This window comes from Zosterops lateralis, assembly GCF_965231275.1.
Source record: "Zosterops lateralis genome assembly, chromosome: Z".
NCBI lineage: Eukaryota > Metazoa > Chordata > Aves > Passeriformes > Zosteropidae > Zosterops > Zosterops lateralis.
Genome location: NC_139800.1, coordinates 28,826,338 through 28,848,225, shown reverse-complemented (window position 1 = coordinate 28,848,225; position 21,888 = coordinate 28,826,338). Strand labels below are relative to the sequence as shown.

General features: G+C 36.2%; 1 protein-coding gene across 1 annotated transcript in view; it reads right to left on the bottom strand.

Moving 5' to 3' along the window:
• The window catches only part of KDM4C (lysine demethylase 4C), a 258,197-nt gene that overhangs the window by 37,301 nt on the left and 199,008 nt on the right, over positions 1-21,888 (bottom strand).

Genomic DNA, 21,888 nt, shown 5'->3' with positions numbered 1-21,888 from the left:
AAAGGAAGACCACATCAAAATAATGTCACTGTTTTGTAAGTGGCACAAGTAATGAGCCAATAGGAAAAGAAGACAAAGGGATATAAGCTACTAAGTTTGGGGAATAAGTTCCAATACGTTAAAAAAAGACAATATAAGATGAACGGTACCTTGCCACCATGAGGCATTAACAAGCACACTGGATAGAATAATTACTTCAGTAACTTCTGTTTTATATCACATATGAGAATTATCCTCTGATAGCTCTCATCATGGTTAACAAAAATGCAAACATTATTGATGATCACAAAATTATCTTGGCTATTATAAACGTATTTTTTCCAATTAGACAAAACAATGAATTCAATAAAACATACTCTTGCAATATTACTTACTTCCATTTCTTCTAAATTTGCTGCTCACCAATTTGTTAAACACACTCATTTGCCTATGTTGAGAACACAGGTAAAAATAATCTTGATGTGTTTTTGCTGCATGATTAATAATTTTAAGTGTTTACTCTTAATTCACATCTAATTCTTATTCAGAGGTGACTAAAAAACTTTGTTCTCCATTGTTTCTTGATTTTCATACTCTTCATAAAACTGGAAGAAAATTCCTTGTATAAATCAGCATCTAAGTAGTTTCAATGGCTTCTGGCACACAGTTTGTGACAGAACTAATACTTTTGGTAAGGGCTAGCTAGCCCTGTCAAGCTCACTGGTCCTAGTTTCTGTATCACCCTGAATGTGAAATACTGTTCAAGTTCTGCCTTCATGTTCACCCTTTGAAGGCAAACTGCCTGCATGGCTTTGCACAAACAGAAATAACAGCAGTGCCTAGCATCTGAATTTAGGGGAAAATTTTAGCTATCATTCACTAGAAGGGCCTGAATTTAGCAGTTCACTCTACTGTAGCACTATCAGGTTTAAAAGACTAGTAAGAGGTAAAGATGATTTTGCCACCAAAAGAAGTATTTCAGAGAATTGCTCACGTGCTAACATCTCATTGCATGTTTGTATTCATATGCATGAGATTATTTTCCAATAAGTGGAGTTTCAGGTAAATTTTCCAAGGGAGCTTACAGATTTCTTTTATATATACATATTCAGAACCTACTAAATGGAAATTCTAGATAGAAAATACAGTTGAAAGCTAGTATGTGTAATATCTAGACACTGAGTTCCTACAAATAACATAGTTCCTCTTTAATGCTCTTTCATACAGACATACACAAACTGACCAATCGAATTAATGGAAGAAGAAAGACCAAAGATTTATGAGTATTAAAAAAATCCAAAACAAAGAAAAACAACCAACCAAAAACCCAAACAACCAGCCAAAATACCCCCAAACCAAGACCACACACACACAAAAAAATCCCACGTGTTGTGAAATAAACCCCAAAAATGCAGTTCAAACAAAACGCAGAGAATGAGGAAAAATAATAAAGTACAGCTCAACTAGCATTGACTGAAGAAATTGTAACATTACAGCAGGAAATGTTGGTCCCCTTTAAATTACTCGCTGCACATGCACAAGGGAGCAAATGTGTGTAAACATTACAATCTGGTTGTAAGTTTCTCCTGTATCTTACTGAAGTATTATAAAACCTTGGGAGATGCAAAAATCTAAAATTATGCTATGTAAGTAAAGCTTCAGAAAAACGATGAACTTACAACCCTATATATATACAACTGTTCTTTTAATATTTTAAAGTTTATTACCTTCCAAAAGTAGAAAACCTGAGAAAAATAAAAGCAATATAAGGACAGCATGAAATGCTGAAAGGGAAGCTGGAAATGTAGTCAGTAAAACTGAAAATGTGACAAATTAAATGGCATGGCCAAATCCTTGGAAATTAGAATAAAACTTCACCCTTCTATGTAAGAGGCTGACTTCTCTGTTCTCTTCCAGCACAGGTTAACTAAATGAGAACATGTCTAACAAACTGTATAGTATGAGAAAACATTTCTCATAATGCTTCTCAGAGTTCCAACTTGAAAGTACTGAAAATAATTATTAAAAAACAAGCTGTCCAATTACTACTGACTATATTCTTATTTCAGTTATATTGGTTTAAAATTAGTGTAATTTTGATGAAAAATAAAGTTGCTTCAAATTTACTCTCATACAAAAGAAACACTGCTTGGTCATAGGTACTTCTGTGAATGTAGACCTAAGTTTGCATGATGGAAGTGAAAAAAGTTCCCATTTTAACCATGCAATATATCCATCTCACTGCCAAATACAAGATAATTTTTACATCAGCTAACTCCAAAGCCACATTAATCTTTTGTGCTACATTGATACACTCTTCAGGAATCAAAAGGATTAAATCATGGATATGAACAGGATACATTCCATATTGATATGAATGATTTTTCATGGATATGAAAAAATGTTTCTCTATATGCAGGAAAAAAAAACCCTTCCTATTTCTCCTTGTGCTTATGGAATACCAGAAAATCTATGAAAACCATTCTTCTTTCAATAATGTAGGAAAATAATCAAGATTTGCACATAAAGAAATACATTTCTTATTTTATGTAAGATGCTTTATACAAGCATGACACTGAGAAGGATGATGCTGATTTTACAATGACTCTCAAACTGAGGCATGAATTTTGAAAAGCACACATAAAAGCCCAGTGTTCAAGCAAACTACAGCTTGCATAACTGTATCAGCCAACATGGCCCCATTGAGATGTAAGAGGAAAAAGCCCCTTCATATTTGAAACTATACATCAAATAGTCAATCCACTTTTAATTGATAAATAAAATCAGAACACATAAAATCAGAGCAAACTTTAAAAAAATCTGTTTTGCATAGACTTTTGGAACATTAGTTGAACTACATACCAAATTGTATTAGCTATAAGTAGTAAATTACACTGCACTGTGTCTGGCCAATGCTGGCAATTCTTCCCCTCCTTGGCTTGTGAAAAAATTATGTATTTCTCATACTCTCACTTGGGATTTTCCAATATATGAATTTATTTTTTTTTCAACTTTTTTTTACATGTTAATATTATTTATTATGTGTGGTAATACGCAAAAAAAAAAAAAAAAAAAAAAAAAAAAAAAAAAAAAAAAAAAAAAGGAGGATGATGGGATGATGCAAATGTAAAGAAAAAAAAAAAATTAAAACAACTCCACAAAAAGTGACCAAAGAAAAAAGGCATCAGAATCTCAAGAGAAGAAAGGGAACTACTGGCTATGAAGACTGTCAGGGCAAACCTTGCATTTAGGTATCTAAGTTTGTTACTTGTGAAACAAACAAAATTGATATACATTGAATGAACACATTTTCTAAAATGCAATAATGCTAACTCAATGCCCCAGTGATAGTTTTCCAGTAGCTTGAAACTACAGCTGTTCCTAGCAGCTAAAGCAATTCTAGACAGCTAGGAAGAATGTAATTTTGATTTAATGATTGCTAGATACTAGTGCAAAGCAGAGACCGAGGGGAAAGTAGCTGAGGATCAATCTTTATCAGAGATCTAGATGCAAAATGAATTGGAGAATAAATAAAATTGTTTATATAACTGGAGATTAAGAATATAGGACAGAACAATGTACTGCAATTTTCTAGATTGTAAAATGACCTCTTTTTGCCCCCCAAAAGAAAAATATTCTGCTTCAAACGAATTTCATCATCATGGAATAGCTCTTTAATGTTAATAGTCTGCAAATCTATGAACAGAATGGATTATAAAAAACGAGTTTGAGGAAACTGTATGTCAGCATTTCGCAAAAGACAGCCCAATGGTAACTTTCATGATCATTTTAATGCATCTTTAAATAAAGATTTAGAAACTGCTTCCCTCAAAAGGAGTGGTATTTGCAAATAAAATTCTACTCCCTAAAAGGATCATGAATTAATCACAGTAGCAGTGTTTTCTGATGGAAGGATTTATGAAAATAAGCACAAGCTGAGGTCACAGCAAAAAGCCAGGGATGGATTTTAGGAAATAATTTTGAGTATTGATTTCTCCCCAAAATTATCTCTCTGTCGTAGCAATCAGAATGACTTAAGCAGCTCACTGCAGTAAAGCATTAAATGCTACAAAAGCAAGCTATTTCAAGAGAGCCTCTAAAAATTATTAGATTTCCAAATATTACTAAAAATCATTCCATTTCTGTTCTGTTGAGTTCTGCGGCTGGTGCTGCAAATCGTTAGTTACTACTAGTCAGTAACTGATTAGTATATTCTCACCCTTGTTTATGGATTTTTGATTCTATGTATCATTTAAAATACTGTCAGAGACACCATTGTAAAATTAGAAAAATTAATGAAAAATCACCTCTATTTTTTTCTATAATGTCTGCTTCATCTGATCTTCATTTTGTAATGAATCTACTTTGCTACAGAATTTATATTACCAGACGAGCAATATTGCTATTATGTATGACCACACCCTAGATGGGAAAAATCAGTCCTACTGTAAGCAATATTACTCATAGATACACATAGATTTTCACCTTTACCTTTACAAAGCAAAGATTTTACAGAGAATATTGGCAGGAAGTTCACAAGCTTATCAGGTGTTATAACCTGAGATTTACAGTATAAAATTCACAGTGAAACTAATCTTTTCCTTCTCCATTCCAAAGCCAGAACATGGAATAAAAGTGACAAAGATTACAGCAAGGGTTGGCAACAAGGTACTGGCACAAAGATTTGTTAACGATGCGTAACACAGTCAGAAGATGCATACTATGAAGACATTTGACACATTATCTGCAGATCAGTGAGCACATGTTGTCTGCACAGCCATCTTTTAGAATACAAAGTCAGCACTTAATTTTGGCAGAGAGCATGGTATGTTTCTATGGAAACAAACTCATTATTGTCTTTACATTTTATGTTTCCTTTTATTCCTGATTAATTTAAACCAAGATGAGTACTTGAGCTATGAAACTGACAGCCTCAGAACATGTGAAGAACGAGTTTTTTAGATGATATATTCTACTTCATTGTTCAGCATGTTCAGCCAATTAGATAAAATTAACTAGGAATGTTGTTAGAGAAAGTATCAAGAGACTATTTTGAACCCCTCTGGTTTTCCAAACACAACAATCAGTACTTCAGGGGAGAAAGCACTAGTGCTTGTAGAAAACAATTTGAGATTTCTTACTGTTCAGTAAGTCTGCCTACAGTATGGGGCTATGGTAAAGATGGCAGATATTATCTAGATGTAGGTGAAATTCTTTTAGTTGTGAACTTCAGCAGAGAAGTAAACATAACACTAACGTAACATCAGTAGCAGTTTGGGGTCTGTTCTCAATGAATGAACTTGTAAGTTGTTTAATTTTTAATTAAACATGGAAAGATATTAAATCGTGCCACATATTAATTTAAAATACAATTTCAACAGCTGATAAAAAAATACCAGGACATGCCAAAATCACATATAGGTACAGTATCCATCAATTATTTCAATCAAACTGTTCAGATACTAATAGCTTTTAATAAATAGGAATTACAAAAATATAGTGCACAGTTAAGAAAAATCTCATTTCTCCTGCAGCATGGATTATGTGATTGTCATGAAAGAGTCATTAAACAGTAGGTTAAAAGCTAGAAAAAAATCAAAGAAAACAAAACACTTGGTGAAGAAGTACTTATTTTGAAAGTACATGAAAGGGTTTGTGCTTCTGTGATACACTATAGAGTCTCACTAGCTGGTAAAACAAGTGTTGTGAGGCAAAAGGTAAGAAATAAAAGGCTCTGTTAGAGCTTCAGCTGTGGTTTCACAATCACAATATCTACGACTATGCCATATCTTGAGAAATAAACTTTTGTATATTTATCTTCAGTATTCTTGAAGTTCTCAACTTCATAACGACATTCCAACACCAAGCATTGCCATTAAGTCCCTACTTTTTTTCAGGCTAGAGCAGTACTATTAGCACTCTATACAGTCAACAGACACTCTGAAAGTACTTGAGATGTCGCTAAGTCCTACCATAGAGATCTACTGATAAAAATGCCAAATAAATATATTTCTACTATCTCCTCAGTTTAATTTACAAGTACTAAAAAGAAAACATGTAATCACCACCTTCTTTAAAAAAATAATCCCTATGGACAAAAAGAAATGTTCTGCTACCATGTATTCACTGAATACAAGAATAAACCCCTTACTCCCAGATTCGTATACATCAGGTGGTACTGGGAGTTTAGTCATCCTAAGTCTTCTTTTACCTACTTCATATCCACCTCCTTTCAAAAATAACATGTGACCGTGACCCCAAACTTTACAAGGAGATTCTCAAGATTTTATCTCAATTGTAGTTTTTACAGTCATGTATTTTTTAACACCCATTTTTATTAAGAGACAAAACAAATCTTTTTTCCAGACAATGTTTCTTCCCCTGTAGGTTTGAGATATTGCAAGTCTTGTGGGTTTTTTCCCCACAATTTTCACCTTTTATCTTCCAGATTGTACTATAATAAACACACAGGCTTAAAAAGACCTTTAAAAAAAAATTTAGAAGCACTATGCCTGTATTCAGTGCATCTTTCAGGCACCCTGAAATGAACAAAAAATGATTGATGCTAGTATTGGAAGGGCAAAATTTCAAGAAGATTAATACAGGAGGTTGGAAAGAATCTCTTCTTTATTCTTCAGGAAGAAAGCCTTTTTATTAAAACTTTCCTTCCAATTTGCATAGACCAGTTTGAATAGATTTGCCATTTACACAAAGGCTAAAATATCTGACAAGCTGTGAAATGCCATTTAGGCTGAAAAGGTGATGAGGCATCATTTCACTGCCTCACTGCTACAGCCTCCAGGCATCCCATTATTATACTGTAACTGCATTTTTTCCAGCTGATTCCTATGGGCGTTACTGGAATTTAAGACAATGGTCAAGTCCAGATTTTTCTGCACTCCAGTCATTCAGTCACACAGCTCTAAACCCCAGTGTATGGCAGAGAGACAAAACAACAAAACAAGGGCAAAACTATTCCAAAGAATATTGGAGGTTGGTGGGGACCTCCAGACCTCATGTAGAACAACACTTACAAGGCAGACCTAAATCAGGTTGCAAAAAGGCCCACCCAGCTGACTTCTGAACATCTACAACGACAAAGATCCCTCAACCTTGCTGGGAACCTGTTCAAGTATTCTATTTAGCTATCACAGTATCAGCTTTCATAGTAAAATACTCTTTTCACAACTCTGGAATTAACCATGTTCTGATTTGTGTTCTTTGCCTCTCAGGCTACCACCACTGCACCTCCAGGAAGCATCCCTCTCCCTCTTGCCTGTATTCTCTGATTACCTCTCTGATTCACTGATACATAGCAGTGAAATCTTTGCTAAAAGGTGTCTCTTTTCCAGGCTGAATATGCCCAGTTTCTTCAGTCCCTCTGTACACATTCCATGCTGCAGACCTGACCATCTCAGTGACTTTTCATTGCACTTGCTCCTATATGTCAATAAAAGGCAGACCAGGTGCTGTCCTAACCAAAGTCAAATAGAAGGGAAGGATGGATCAATACCCTGGGCCTGAGGGGTACACTATTACAAATCATGCCCTGGATGCAGTTTGTCCCCTGCTGCAAGGGCCCACTGCTGATTAATGTTTAACTTCTCCATCATGATCCTCACTGGTTTTCCTGCAAAGCAAATCAAGCTAAATTCCAGTGGCAGACTTTGTATTACTCGATTTCAAAAGAGACAGATTCCCCATAAAATAGAGCATGACTACACAAAGTACTTAGAAAAGACATCTAGAATTTGCCAACTCAGAAGAGACTTTAACACACAACGAATAGAGAACTTTAAGAGCCTGTATGGCCATTTCAGGCTCCAATCCTTCATGAGTTGCCATTTAATGCAAAGTGTTGTACTGAGTAATATCATTATTTATAAATAGTACAGAAATCAGCACTTTTTCTACATAGTTTATTTTTTTAATAATTGCATTGTGGTACTTCATATAAATTCATACAAACACACAGAAATTTGCCATTCTAATATGATAGCAATTAAATTTAGACCAGCAAGATTCAGCACTGAAAGGATTATATTCTTAGCAATATCCCAAAAACAATTTATGAAATTAAGATATCCAAAGACAGTTTTTATCAAAACAAAGGTACCACTATCTAATAAATTATCCTTTTGAGAATGGCAAGTCATTATGGTAATATCCATAAATTAAAAATGTATTTCCATAAAGACTCAAAAAATCCAACATTACTAAACAGACAATCATACAGAATTTAAGATACACAAGTTTCAATGTTCAGAAACAATAATCTTGTCAGGCTCAAACAGAAACCTCTGATGACAAAAAAAGCACACATATCAAAGTTCCATCTACCTACTAGCATGACAGTAACATGCTGCTTTGCATCTTAAAAGATTAGAAGATAGCAATGGACTTCAGTATATGTCCTCTGGGTGAGAAGGGGTCATGGCCAATTATGTAGGTGAATGCACTTTGCCTCTGGGAAGGAAAATATTGTGCTTGTGAAGCACACTGAATGAGGCCACAGCTGCTTGTCAAGTTGTTCTCTGTTGAAGGGAAGCTGCTGTGGACAGAATACACTACTAGAAAATCAGGATAAGTAAAAACATTTAGTGTACTTATGTTACTGCCCATGAAGTACCTGTCATCCCTACAGTAGATCAAGCAAAAGTGAGTTGTGCCATTTCCAGCAAAGAACAATAGCACATAAACAACCAAATAAGTCAAAAACTTATAGAAGGCTATTTAAGAATTAGTGGTGTATGCTTTTTTTTTTTTTCCCCCCTTCTTTTTTTTTTTTTTTTTCTTTTTCTTTTTTTTTTTTTTTCTGTGGGCTTCTTTCTTTCATTCTTGTTGTTTGGGGTTTTTTTGCTTGAGGATGGGGTCCGGGCACACCTCAGTTTAATATGCACTGCATCACAGAAAGTCTTCTTTTCAGTCCTAAAAAGCCTGAGGGATTCCATAGCTCACAAAAAAAATGACTATTTCTGAAGCTTTCAGCCAAAAGTCAAAACTTACTTTTCAGAAGAGTTGATGTCAACATTATACCTAACCAGTTGAACACACAAAAGTGATAAGGCAGTACAGAAAATGTATTATATTCTTTAAGACAGATTATATTCTTTAAGACATATTAAAATGCATTAAGTACAAGAAGTTTTAAAAAATTCTACAATCTTCAATGAATCAGCTGTAGTATCTCAGAAACAGAAAGCTATTTCTAAATGTTTCCTTCATTTCTAAGTTCTGTATTAACTTCACTAAGTAAATATTCAGAAGAATCAGATGCAGAAGAATACTCTTGCCTTAGAGTATTTAGCCATCATAAAAATTCAACAAATTATTGTTCTGTCTAGACTGAAATGTATTACTTGTTAATATACTTACTGGTTAAAAGAATTATTGGCAAAAAACGCAGAAGCATTATATTTAAAATGGTTTTCCCCCCTCCATCTTTAGTTTTTTTTTCCTGTTATTTTTCTTAAGAGATAAAAATTAAAGAACACTATGATGTCTTTATTGTGGACATGTAAGCAAATGACCTTTTGATTAAGAAAGTATCATTCTTCTTGCATAAACCCAAAAATATGTGGATGTCAGCATAGTTGCAAAGCATTCCAAGTTTGCCATGGAAACAGCATTCTTATTTCAAAATATTACAACTGCTTACTGTATTGGCATGAAAGCTCCCAATCCAAGCTCATTGACAGCTTCTGGAGTGGACAGATGAGGCATGGAAAATATTTTAAATTAGTTCATTTATCTTGTTCAGACACGGGAAGAGATGGAGAATTTTTCATGTTTATAGAAAAAAGCAGAGAGAGATCAGGAGAGAGAAGAAGGGGGAAGAGGGGAAGGGGGGAAGGGCAGGGGTAAAGCTGAGTAAAAAGGTGGAGGAAAGAAAGGAAAAAAGGCAGAAGGCGGATAAAAGTAGGGAAAAGGTAGAAGGAGGATAAAGTGATTGGAAAGAGGGAAAGGTGGAAAAGGAGGAAATGGGGAAAGAAAGCACCTTTTTATATAAATTATTACCAGTTAAGCTAAATTTCACATATAATGCATTTTTTGTTCATTAAAAAATATATACCCCAACACTAGCCAAACTAGCAGATATTTTTAATTGGTTTTGATTTTATCTTCACAGTTTTCTGAGAATCAACACTGGGCTTTATTACTGCCTCAAACACATCTAGATTTCAATTGTTCTGTCCTAAGAACTCAGACTATAGATGTTTTTCAACCATGCTTCAGAAACTCTGCTATATCCATCCAAGACAAAGAATACAATAGATTAAATATATATTTATTTAAAATAGTGTCTTATTGCCATGGATGCTATTGGAGCCCAAGACATTATAAGGGAAATGGCTTAAAGGACAGACTAATGTTCCAATGCCTCCTAAGAATATGATTTTGACAAATTCAAACGAAGATGCATTTCCTCCTTCTGCTTCAAACTTGGATCACTCTATGGTTACACATAGAAATGCAGCCTTTTAATGTATGAAACCCCTAAGAGAATCAAAAATACCTGATATGTACATGTTAAACTTCAGTAAGAAGCTCACAGGGCATCTTGCCACAAAAAATGAAGTGCAGGGAAATTTATATAAGAACATAGACTTATTTTATATCAGAATAATGAACAAACATTACAAAGGTCTGCAATTACTGACTGTTTCCACCATATCAGTTCTAATTCCTTATATAAAGAGGCTTTGAATCGTACTTATTTGAATATATCAAATCATTCAAATGTATTTCTCCTTCTAAAAGTAAACAGAGAAGTGAAACAATGCACTTCAAAGAGAACCTGAACAGAAAGGAATGTGTGTCTTGGTTATTTCCAACAGAAGTACCGCCTATGGATAACATTTGATTATGTTTTGTACTGCTATTTCTTGTACACAACTCAAATTTTGATTCATATAGAAACATGTATGTCTAATGTTTATATGTGTAATTTATTCAGTATGTCTTGCCCTTTATCTAGCATATTAGATCCAGTGATTTGGTTTGAAGGCAGTTAGACTTTTCCTCATACCTTTATCTTCAATGTTCTTCATTTTATAACTTCCTGCTCTGGGAAATAATTCATATCCTTGATGGACATGGAATTGATTTGTTTAGTGTGAATATTTAGCAGTGACTGTTATTGAAAGGCAAGCTGGTCTTTCTTCCCTGTGATGCTGAGTCCAATAAAACTGAAAGAAAATTTTTATAAGCTACTTACCTGTTCACTGTGTTTATTGACTCATCTATTTGGTCTAAGTGGACCCATTTAGCATGCAAACTATTTTGTTCGATTTTAAAATACCTTTTTTTGCATCTTTGCCATTTACACTTTTATTTCCCAAAAAGCACAATCTATTTACCACTGCAAACAGAACTTCATTAAATTAATAACTACTAGCCCGGTCCACTGGCCCAGTTGTCCAACCTGGAGAGCTTCTTTCCTTCTGAATTTGTATCATAAACATTTTCATTAATGCAGGATTCATTCACACGGAAACAAGCTACTAAATACAGATCTAATTTTAAAGACATTTTTTTAAAATTCCCTGTTAAAGGAATTCCTTATCAGCAAGAATATGCAGAAAAGTATGAAAGCACAATATTCCAAAAATCACAGAACACAAAGAACATGTAGCATACAGCCTGACTTTTGACACCAGTTTTCTGAACTTCTTTTAGACTAGTTAGACTTTTGGAAGATATTCTTTCTCTCCACACAGTGCAACCAACTCCTTTGTTAATGGACCACTAAAAGATGCCTCATTGTGTCTTAATGGCATAATACATTACAGAAGTCAGGTGAAGGAAAGAATTACACCTCTCAATCTGAAGACATGTCATACAAAAAGCAATAGCTGATATTTCCAGAACAAAATACAACAACAATTTGCAAACTGCCAAGTAATTGGTGAACTATTGCAAACTTGTTTATCATAGGAAATATTCTTTATCACTCGTCCAGAATTCAGCTAAACCCTTTAATAAACTGGAGTCTGACTGGAGCAACCAACATGGATTTTTACATGCCATTCACTTGTCTAAGCAATCTGAAAAATTTTTAGAGCAGATAAGTATAGTATTTCAAAGCACAACTTACTTGTTACAGATCCTAAATAACCCCAAATTGACCCAGTACACTATGCTTGATCCCTGAAGACATTTTAAATGTTTATTGAAGAACTGATACAGCACAGAGAAGTTTTCACCCCACACACTGTCAATTTGCTAAACACAGCCTAGTGACCTGAGACCAGAAAAAAAAAGACACGGAATTGGGATCCCAGAAGTATCATAGTATAGAATAGCTAATACAGTGATATGGAGGCACTCATGATATCCAAACTTTATGTGCAACTGTGAATCATTAATATACTTATTTCTGCAGGTGTGCACAACATTAAGATTATGTCACGGTTTGACATGGCTAGAAGCCAGGCATCCACGAAAAATCATTCATTCATTCTCCTCTGCTATAGTTGAGAAGGGGGGGGGAGGGGTAAAGAAAAATAAAAAGGCTCATGGGGTGAGATGAAGATTAGGAGAAAAACATGCTAAGCGCAAAACAGGTAATTAGAAAAGGTAATTAGAAAAAAAATTATTAATAGAATTAAAACAGGATAATGAGAACTAAAAAGAAAATTTAGAACACCTTTCCCCCTGTCGACCCCCTAGTCCTTTTTTCCTCCCCACGGATGGCACAGGGAGACAAAACATGGGGGTTTTAGTCAGTTTGACACTTCCAAAAATCATCCTTCAGTTCGTTTAGGGAGAGGACTCTCTTTTGCTATGTCATGGGGTCCTTCCCATGGGAGACAGTTCTCTGTGAATTTCTCCAACACAGTTCTAATTTTCATGAGTAGCAGTCCCGCCCGACCTGCTGTGAGTCTCTCCCATGGGCAAAGCTATCTTCCCACAACTGTTGGTGTGGGCCATATACACTGGGTATAATCTTTTAAGGATAAGGTGTTCTTGTTTGGAAGCAAGGATCTTCTTTCTCTATCTCTGGAAGTAAGAGTCCTTTCTCTCTGCTCTAGTTTCCCACTAAATTACAGCTTTTCAGCACCCACACTTTTCAGCATGAGCACCCTTTCTCATGAGATATGAGTGGACCTCTACATCCCCCCATGCACTTCATGAATTACAGGGAAACAGTTTGTTGCACTATAGTCTTCACCATGGCCTGCAGAAGAATCTCAGCTCTGACACCCGGAACATCTTCTTCTCCCCCTCCCTCCTTTTCACCCTTAGTGTCACCATTTTGTTTTCTCTGCATGTTTTCACCTTCTTCTTTTTGACTCAGGAGAGGATTGTCCTTCAGTTCATCTGTTCTCAAGTTGAGAAATAGTTGAAATTGAAAAGTTTTTATAGAGTTCTGCAGTGCTGAAAGGTTGATCCCATCCAGGCTCTGCATCGAGGAATTGTTTGTCATGCCCCTCGCTGTTGGCCATGTGGTCCCCACTGGCACAGCATGGTACCAGCCACCACAGTCACTCTCTTCATGTGGGCCACTAAAAAGGAAAAGCTGCTGCCACTGCTTCTGCCCACCTCTTGGCAGCACAGCTGCTTAAAAGCAGCTAACAGGCAAAGTTGCAAGCCGTGCTGAGATGCTGTAGATGCTCTTGGCACTGGGATAACCCCTGGCAGCTGTGCTGGGACAGCCCCCTGGCAGCTGCCTCCCCACCCCTCAAAAGAAGAAAGAGACTTGCACAGGTTTTTTCATTTCTTAATATGTCATCATATATTTGAGAGGCATTACCAACTTCTCTAACTGGCTTACTAGCAATGTCTATTTTCAGAGCCAACCCACGATTGGTTTTGCCAGGCACAGAGGAAGCTTCTAGCAGCTTGCCACTGAAAAAAATCACATCCATGGCTGGCTTCTTCCCTCCTCATCAAAAAAATCAAGCCATACAAAACCAACACAGACTAATAAACCCCTGTGATTCTGGTGGTGGGGGCACACATAGTACAAACCTTCATATAGCATGTATTTGGCTCAGCACCCTCAGAACAGTGTCTGAGAGGATCCTTAGGACTCACTTCTGAGAGAGCTCACTGTAGCCTGAGATCACACAGGAGGCAACAATGAGCATCTATATACCACAGAAAAGACAAAGAGATCTCTGGTAAGATCAAAGGAAGCAAAACTGATTTCTTTGAAATCCTGTAGATCAGTCAAGCCTGCAGATGTTGAAACTGGTATTTGCCCACTCCATGCTGATGGGGTTGACATAAATCTTTGTAACAGTAATTCACCTTTCATTTTTAACTTCATCTAAAAATAGCAGCTTCAACAGTGAGGAGGTCACACTTGTTAATCATGTATTTAAAAAGTTGGGTTTAAACTTTTATAGAACTATTTCTAGAAGAACAAAGGAAAGCTGAAAAAGGATATAGAATCTTTGTTATATTTCGAATTCAAAGTCCACGCTTTATTGCTTTTACTGCCTCACTCTGAAATACTGTGGGGTTTTTTAGTTCTCTCATTTTATCTCATTACTCTACTCATATTTCTAATTCATGATTAACTGCCAGTTTTTAAGCTTTGAGGAAGCTTGTCCAGAGAAACACAGTAGAAGTTAGCAGATCACACTAAATTCTCAGAGATACTTATCATTAAGTCTGAAAAAGGCAAAGAACATAAGTAATTAAAAAAGCAAAAGTAAAGCTGCTTTCTCCTAATGTGAAACTGCAAAAAAATTTACTGTATTTATCATCATTCATTCTTTAAAACAGCAATCCTTTATTTCTTTATGTTAATGTTTAATAAAAGTGGAAACTCTTGTCAATCTCCTCTACATCCCTTTACCCTGGAGATACTGGATATAAAGAATTGTGTGATCTAGGGCTGAAAATTAATGACTATTAACTGGAGATGACTTCAGTTATCCACAATCAAGAAAACATCCCTTTTGAAAGAAATCATTGCAATTTTGGGGTTTGTTCTAGAAAGTGCATTCTGTGATCCTGGTGATAAGTTACACAACACCAATTGAAGCTTCTCAGAAATCTCCACTACCATGGCTAGCATGGCATTTCCAGTGCCAGAAATCAAGACTCTACACGAACTATCATGAACTACTCTAGGCAATTTGGAGACTAGTCTGTATCTGATTAGTTTTGTTATATTGCACTGAGATAGACAATAGAAATTGTGCACTTTCACGTCTACTTTTATATATTTACTACAGTACACTTTGCACACTGAACTGACAGTTTATAAACTGGTTTGCAAATGAGTTCCAGACACTTCTCAACTTCTTTCATTTTGTTTTATATACTTCTGAAAGAGCTCATTCAAAGTCATGAATTCGTGTACCATTTTCAGAGCTGTTTCTTAGCTAATTTTTTATCAGACCTACTTGAGGTCATCTCAACCTGAACCTGTTTCACTCTGTAAGCACAGACCCAAGACCCTTTAAACTTGAGAAGATTTTTGCTTTCATGGAAGTTCCTCTCTCAACATTACTTTTCTACCAACTATCAATGGCAATGTGAGAAAAAAATAATAATAATCATCTTCTTTTGGCCTAATGACCTCAGTAATTTATCAGAGACACAAAAACCTCAACGTATCAATTGAAGAAAAAGTGAAGACCTAAGTAAATCTTCTAGGAACTTTGAAACTCAAAATATGTGGTATTTTTCAATGGTATATGACCATATTTTAAATAAGCAATGTGGTCCTCTCAATTGTCAATAAAAATATGACTGCATATGTGTAATAATCTTGTATCTACTCTTTATGCACAAATTAACAGTTTGAGTAGCTTCTATTTCTTCAGCAGGGCTTTTCACAATTGACCTTCTATTCTTTCCTTTAAATACCCCTGAGGCCCCCAAAAGATGGTAGAATATATAATAGGATTTATGAAAATACAATGTATTGAATCTCTTTATTCAGTGACTACCAAGACTACTAAAGTAGTGGTAAATATCAAGTTCTCTCACTTAAATTGATATAAGACATAGTAACCAAAAGCAAGTAATAAAATCTTGCCTAGTACAATAAAAAGTCAATAATTAGAAACTATCAGAGGTGGGGAGAGGTTATGTGTGTTCTATGTTTATGCAAAGTTCAGCATAATTTAATAAAGTCTGTTCTCAGTATTTAAGTAATTTCCATGTATGGTCAAGATTGTTCATAATTCTAATAGTCTTTCCAAACCCTGTGGATTTCAGAGGACCAACTACCAAAAAAACAAGAACAGAGACTCAAAAAGGGTAATAATGTACTTACTGTGGTTCCTATTAGTTAAAACTTGAGAGTATATATTTCAGTGCTATCACTAAATTTCAATACTGTAGAAATGTCAAGATTAGAATAAATATGATTCATCTTACATTAACTGGGCATTATTCCTGGTCCTTCTGCTTATAGAGGCAAATAATACAGCTTGTCCATGACTAGGTTCTTCACATTAATTTTTTGTGGATTTTTCAATTCAGCAAACATGAGAAAAAACTAATATGTAGCAAATACATCCAGTACAACTGCATATATCTTTTACAACAGAAATTAAGACATACTAATTTCTCACTGAAAAAGCAAACAAATACTAGAAGTAATGAGCATTATAGAACTTAAATACTTTGGTGGGAGGGTATTCTCTTATTTTTCCAAGCTGCACAAGGAAGGAAATGCATGGAATTACATACCACTAAGTTATCACTCATTATGAAATTACAATTAAAACTCTTTGTACTTAGTTTACCACTCAGACATTTATTGCAATGAATCAGACTGCTCACTTGCTAAGAGAAGATTTGTTCAAGAAAATACATGTTTTACTAACTACTTTTGGAAGATACAGCAGGCAGAAGAGAGGTCCCTAAACTCAACTTATGAAGTTCTTAGGTGCTAACTGATTCAACCCCAGGCAAAGAAAGCAGTACATATATCCCACCTGGATATTACAATGAGCAACAAAACACTAGCTGCCTTTTAGTGGTGCAGCAAGTGCTAGAGGAGGCATGTGAACTGTGACTCTTGAAACTACATTGTGAATCTGCATTGCCTCACGACTTTTCTAATGCGAGTTTTTCAATAAATTAATCCAACACATCTGAAACCTGACCCAGGACACTTGAGTTTGGCATAACAGAATGATCTTCATCAAGGCAGACTGCTGACCACAACATAAATTATTTCAATGACAAGATTTCATGAGGTGTCTTCTGCTCATACTGATACTGTCTTAGCACTTATTATTGATGGGTAAGGCAAAATAACCAGGCCTGCATGTAATAAGCACGTACAACCAGAGACACTTGATTCTGCCACAGTGCACCGTTTAAACCTCACAGCAATATAAATGATTACAAAAATAATCCACACAGAAAGGTTGTTTGAAGTGTGAAGTTTCAAACAAGAGCAATCATAATTACTGTTTTCAAGCATTTGTCAATATGCAGAAATGTCATAACTGATGATTAGTAAGACAAGTATAGTAAATAACTGACCTGTGCTTAAAGCTAGGACAAAGTAAAAAAGACTGAAAGATAAGATCAAAATTACCAGACAAAAATGTACAACTACGACACATTCCTTACAGATGCTAGTTACCAGCAATACAGACCCTAGGTCTTCAGGAAGACTGCTAAGGCAAAAAATCAGTTTTCATGTCCCTCCAGAGCTGTGCATTGAAACAAAAAGAATCTCTAAGTTTTAAAGAGAAACTCTAGAGAATGCAAAGAGTCACCTACTCATATTGCCAAAAGTTTGTTAATTAATGAATATGAAAATGCACACTCATCTACTTTCTACCTGTTTTTACCGATCTGTTTTAATCTGCAGTATTTCCATATTCTCTGCAAGTCTAATGCAAGACCCCAGGTGTCCATCTTTAACGCAGTGAGCCAGTGCATCTGCTCAAATGCATAATGCTGTTTTCTGCCACTGTGAATTTCCAACAAAACAGCTTTTCATGAAAACAGAATGCTTTGAAAAGATACTGAAATAAAAGGAATATGCTACTTTTGCATTGGCAGAGCTGAGAATATTTTAAGTGTCTATTGTGTTTTGATGTGTCTTTTAATATGCTGCCTTCATTAATGAATAATTTTTTTCCCCCCAAACTTTCCATTTTTTCCAAGAAAATTATGTTCAGACTTTGACTCATGAAATGTCTCTGTAAATCTCCCCTGAAAATCAAAAAGGAGAATTAAAAATTTCCTACATTTGATAAATCATTTTTCTAGATACACATTTCATACATTTTCTATTCCACAGAGAGCAACTGATGGATTTCACTGATTGATAGACATAGCTTACTCAAACAGAATACAGTAAGATATAAATGTATTAATATAAACTTATTTACAAGGATGATACAGCTGTTTCCAGGAAGAGAATGCACATAACAACTCACCCTAAATTCAATTTCCTATTATTTAGTACACAGGCCTAAACAGAGGATGTTACACGTCCTCTTATAGTCCATGTTTACACAGGTCCTTATAAAACAAAGGAATAAGAGAGGCATCGCACATCCAATTTTGTTGCAAATTTTAAGTAGCTGCAGAATACTTAGAGACTGAGCTTGGAAGTACGCACATTTTCTCAGGTTTAGACATAATCTGTGACAACTCAAGGCTCCTTATAGTTACACCAGTTTAAACATAATTTTTCATAATAATGACAATTACTTCTAGAACATAAAACAACATCCAAAAATTTGCTTTTGAACTTTTCAACAATTTTTAAAAGCAGGTCACAGATATCCCTGAAAAAACTTTAAATATTTATTAACAGCTGAGAAAATAGGCGAGGTCTGCACTATTTTATCTTTTGACAACCTTCTTCCTAGCAATAGTTTCTGTAGCACATGGTATAGTGCTCTAGAAAACTAAAATGGCTGTTTCAGATTGAACCATGCTCTTTTTCTGCACATCCAAGGACAGGAAAAAACTTCACAACATCCAAGAAAATGAATATAATTGTCCCAAATGATGCCTATTACTTTGTGAAATCTTTCCATCTATTGAAAGAAACAAAGCTTGTGTTGTGTTTTACTACAATTATACAAACATGGTAAGTGCTGTTACTGTTAGTTGGGCAGTAGCTACCTGGAACATACCTTATAGGGACATGGTTATTTTTAGTCTTTTTCTATTTGGTGGTTTTACATTCACTGAATTTTGTTTGCCAACTGGGAGATAGGATTTTGGGAGAAAAAGGTGAAACAGGCTCAACTTAAAAGTAAAATCAGATAGATTTTATTAATATACACTAAGAAAAGAGAAAAAGAAAAATGAGACATTCAAACACCTTCCCCCTTACCACAAACTGTTCACTTTCCCACTCAACACAGAGAGAAAACTATGATTTTCAGTCAGTTGCCACCATTTAAACACAATCCTGCATCACTTTGGGAGAGGAGCCTCTCCAGAGTTTATGGAGATACATGCCACAAGAAAAGGTCTGGTGGCTCTCAATGTCACAAATCTGCAACCACCCGGAATTTTGCAGATTCTGCGCAATCCCACACATTTAACAGTTTCCCAAGCTGCTAATGGGCCTCTGCATGTTTGGGGTATTATTTTAAGAATGCTTTTCTAGTATAAAGCAAGGATTCTCTTCTTCTATCTCTAAAATCGTCTCTATCTCAAAAGAAATAGAGACCTCCTTTTATGCCCAGGAGCTGGGGCTTCGAAATCACTTTCTCTCCAGAATCATCTTCATCCCAAAGGCTGAGACCTCCTAATTTTTTCCCAGGAGCTGGGGCCTTACTCTATTCAAAATTCTCAATTAAATCTCATTTATATCAGTACACACAATCCTTTGGCTAGAACTTTAGTTTCCCCAAACAGCATTATGATATTACAAGAAATAGTCCATTTCATCCACATTCAAGGAAGTCTGGTCAGAAATGTCCACTTCCTCTATCCCTTCTTCCAACAGTCTTTGTCAGTTCTTTTGCTGACTTTGTCTCAATGCTGTTCCTCTGCATTTCAAATCACTGTCTTCCATGGGGAAGGGAAAGGGTTAATGTCTTTGCCCAGAGTCTTTTTCTCCTCTCCAGCTGACTCCCGAAACGCCAAGGCCGCAGGTGAGGGTGGAGGGTGGGGGGAAGGGGAGCTCAGGAATACTGAGGGCTGATCCTCCTCCACCCCTGGTCAGATCCAAAGCGACTCAAACTTGGATCAGCTCCCAAGAAAGACTCTCAAGATTCTCTCCTCCCTCGGAGCCCCCGGGGCCAGGCCAGCGCTGCCGGTCTGCGGTGCCGGCCCTGGGCAGGCCCGGGCAGAGCGGGGACACTCACGGCCGGCCGGGGCAGCTCCGCCTCCCACAGGGAGCGGCCCCGCACACGGCCCGGCTGCGCCTGGCCCCAGGAGGCCCAGACTGAACTTCTGACTTAAAGGTGATGTTAACTCCTCACCAGCCAGTAAAGGAAAAGGCCCGAGTCACCTGGGCTCTTTGATTTAAGTTTGGGCTCTCCAGAGGCGTGTACAACGCCCCTATTCATCAGTCCAGCTGTCAATCCACGCTATAACTTCCTTAGGAAAAGAACCATTTCACATTCATGCCAAACCACCACAATCTAGAATAATTGCTTTCTCTTTAGTGAGTTCAGAAGTACATCCTGACTACTAATTATGGAGTAAGAATTGATACTGATCCTCAGTCCGGAAATCAAGACAATTCCTCCATAGTCCTTTTAGGAATATGTTGTCAGGGTTTAACTCTAGCTGGCAACTAAGCACCAAGCAGCCACTTGCTCACTCCTCTCCACTCTCCAGCAGAATTCGGGAGAAGAATCAGAAAAAAGGCAAAACACATAGGGTTCAGAGAAAAAGATTTAACAACTGAAACAAAGTAAAACATAATGATACGAATAATACTAATTATAATAACAATGGTTACGAAAAGGAGAGAGGAATGCAAAACCCAAGAAAAACTAGTGATGCACAAGACAGTTTCTCACTAACCACTAATTGATGCTGAACCTGTCCCTAAACAGTGACCAGCCCTTGTTTCAGGTAGAAACCCAGTTTCTATATAGTGGGCATGACATCTTATGGTATTAATAGCCCTTTGGCCAGCTCAGGTCACTGATCTTAGCCATGCCTCCTCACAGGTTCTTGTGCACTTCCTCAACTGCTATGGGACACTAAAAAGTACTACTGACATTAATGCTCATACTAAATCCAAAACACAGCACTGCATCAGCTACTAGAAAAAAAAATGAACTCTGCTTCAGCTGAAATCAGGACAGATATAAAACAATGAAAGATCACATATTTATTTGCGAAGAACACTACATGCAATTATTTTCAGCTAAAGCAATTAACACCTAAAGAGATTACGTGCAGTAATCTAGAAAACCCTCAGTTGTGCTCTGCAAAGATAAATGTCTTAGAAATCACAGGCAACCAACAAGTCCATCCACATACCTAATAGCTACATAATCATACAGGTAGAGAAATGTGAGAAAAGAAATGTGTCAATTGAAGGAGCAGTGGTTGAAAGAGGTAGGTTTTAATCTTTTCACAACTTCTCAGTGTATCAGTAAGGAGAAAGTATTAAATGACTCCTACCCATTGATTTGTTGCAGCATGTAGCTTGGTCAGGGAAAACCAGGTACCTGGCTAATGTAGGGAATCATCATCCCACTCCTCCTATAACTGAGAGAGTCAGTTTCTAAGTTGCATTTGAGGGCTGTACACACTTCAGCATTGCCACAGATAGTACATCTCCTTCCTTCAGCAAGTAGGCACACAGCAGACCAAAGTAACACTCACCTCAGGTTTACCACCTGAGGAAGAAAGGACCAAGAAACTACACCTCTCCATGGCTGGGGCAGAGTTACAGGGGAAATAATTGTAAAGCTGTTTGGTTTAATTATTGCTGAGGTCTCATTTCCCACCATATGACAAGCTATTCCATCACAATCCCCTTTCTGCTTC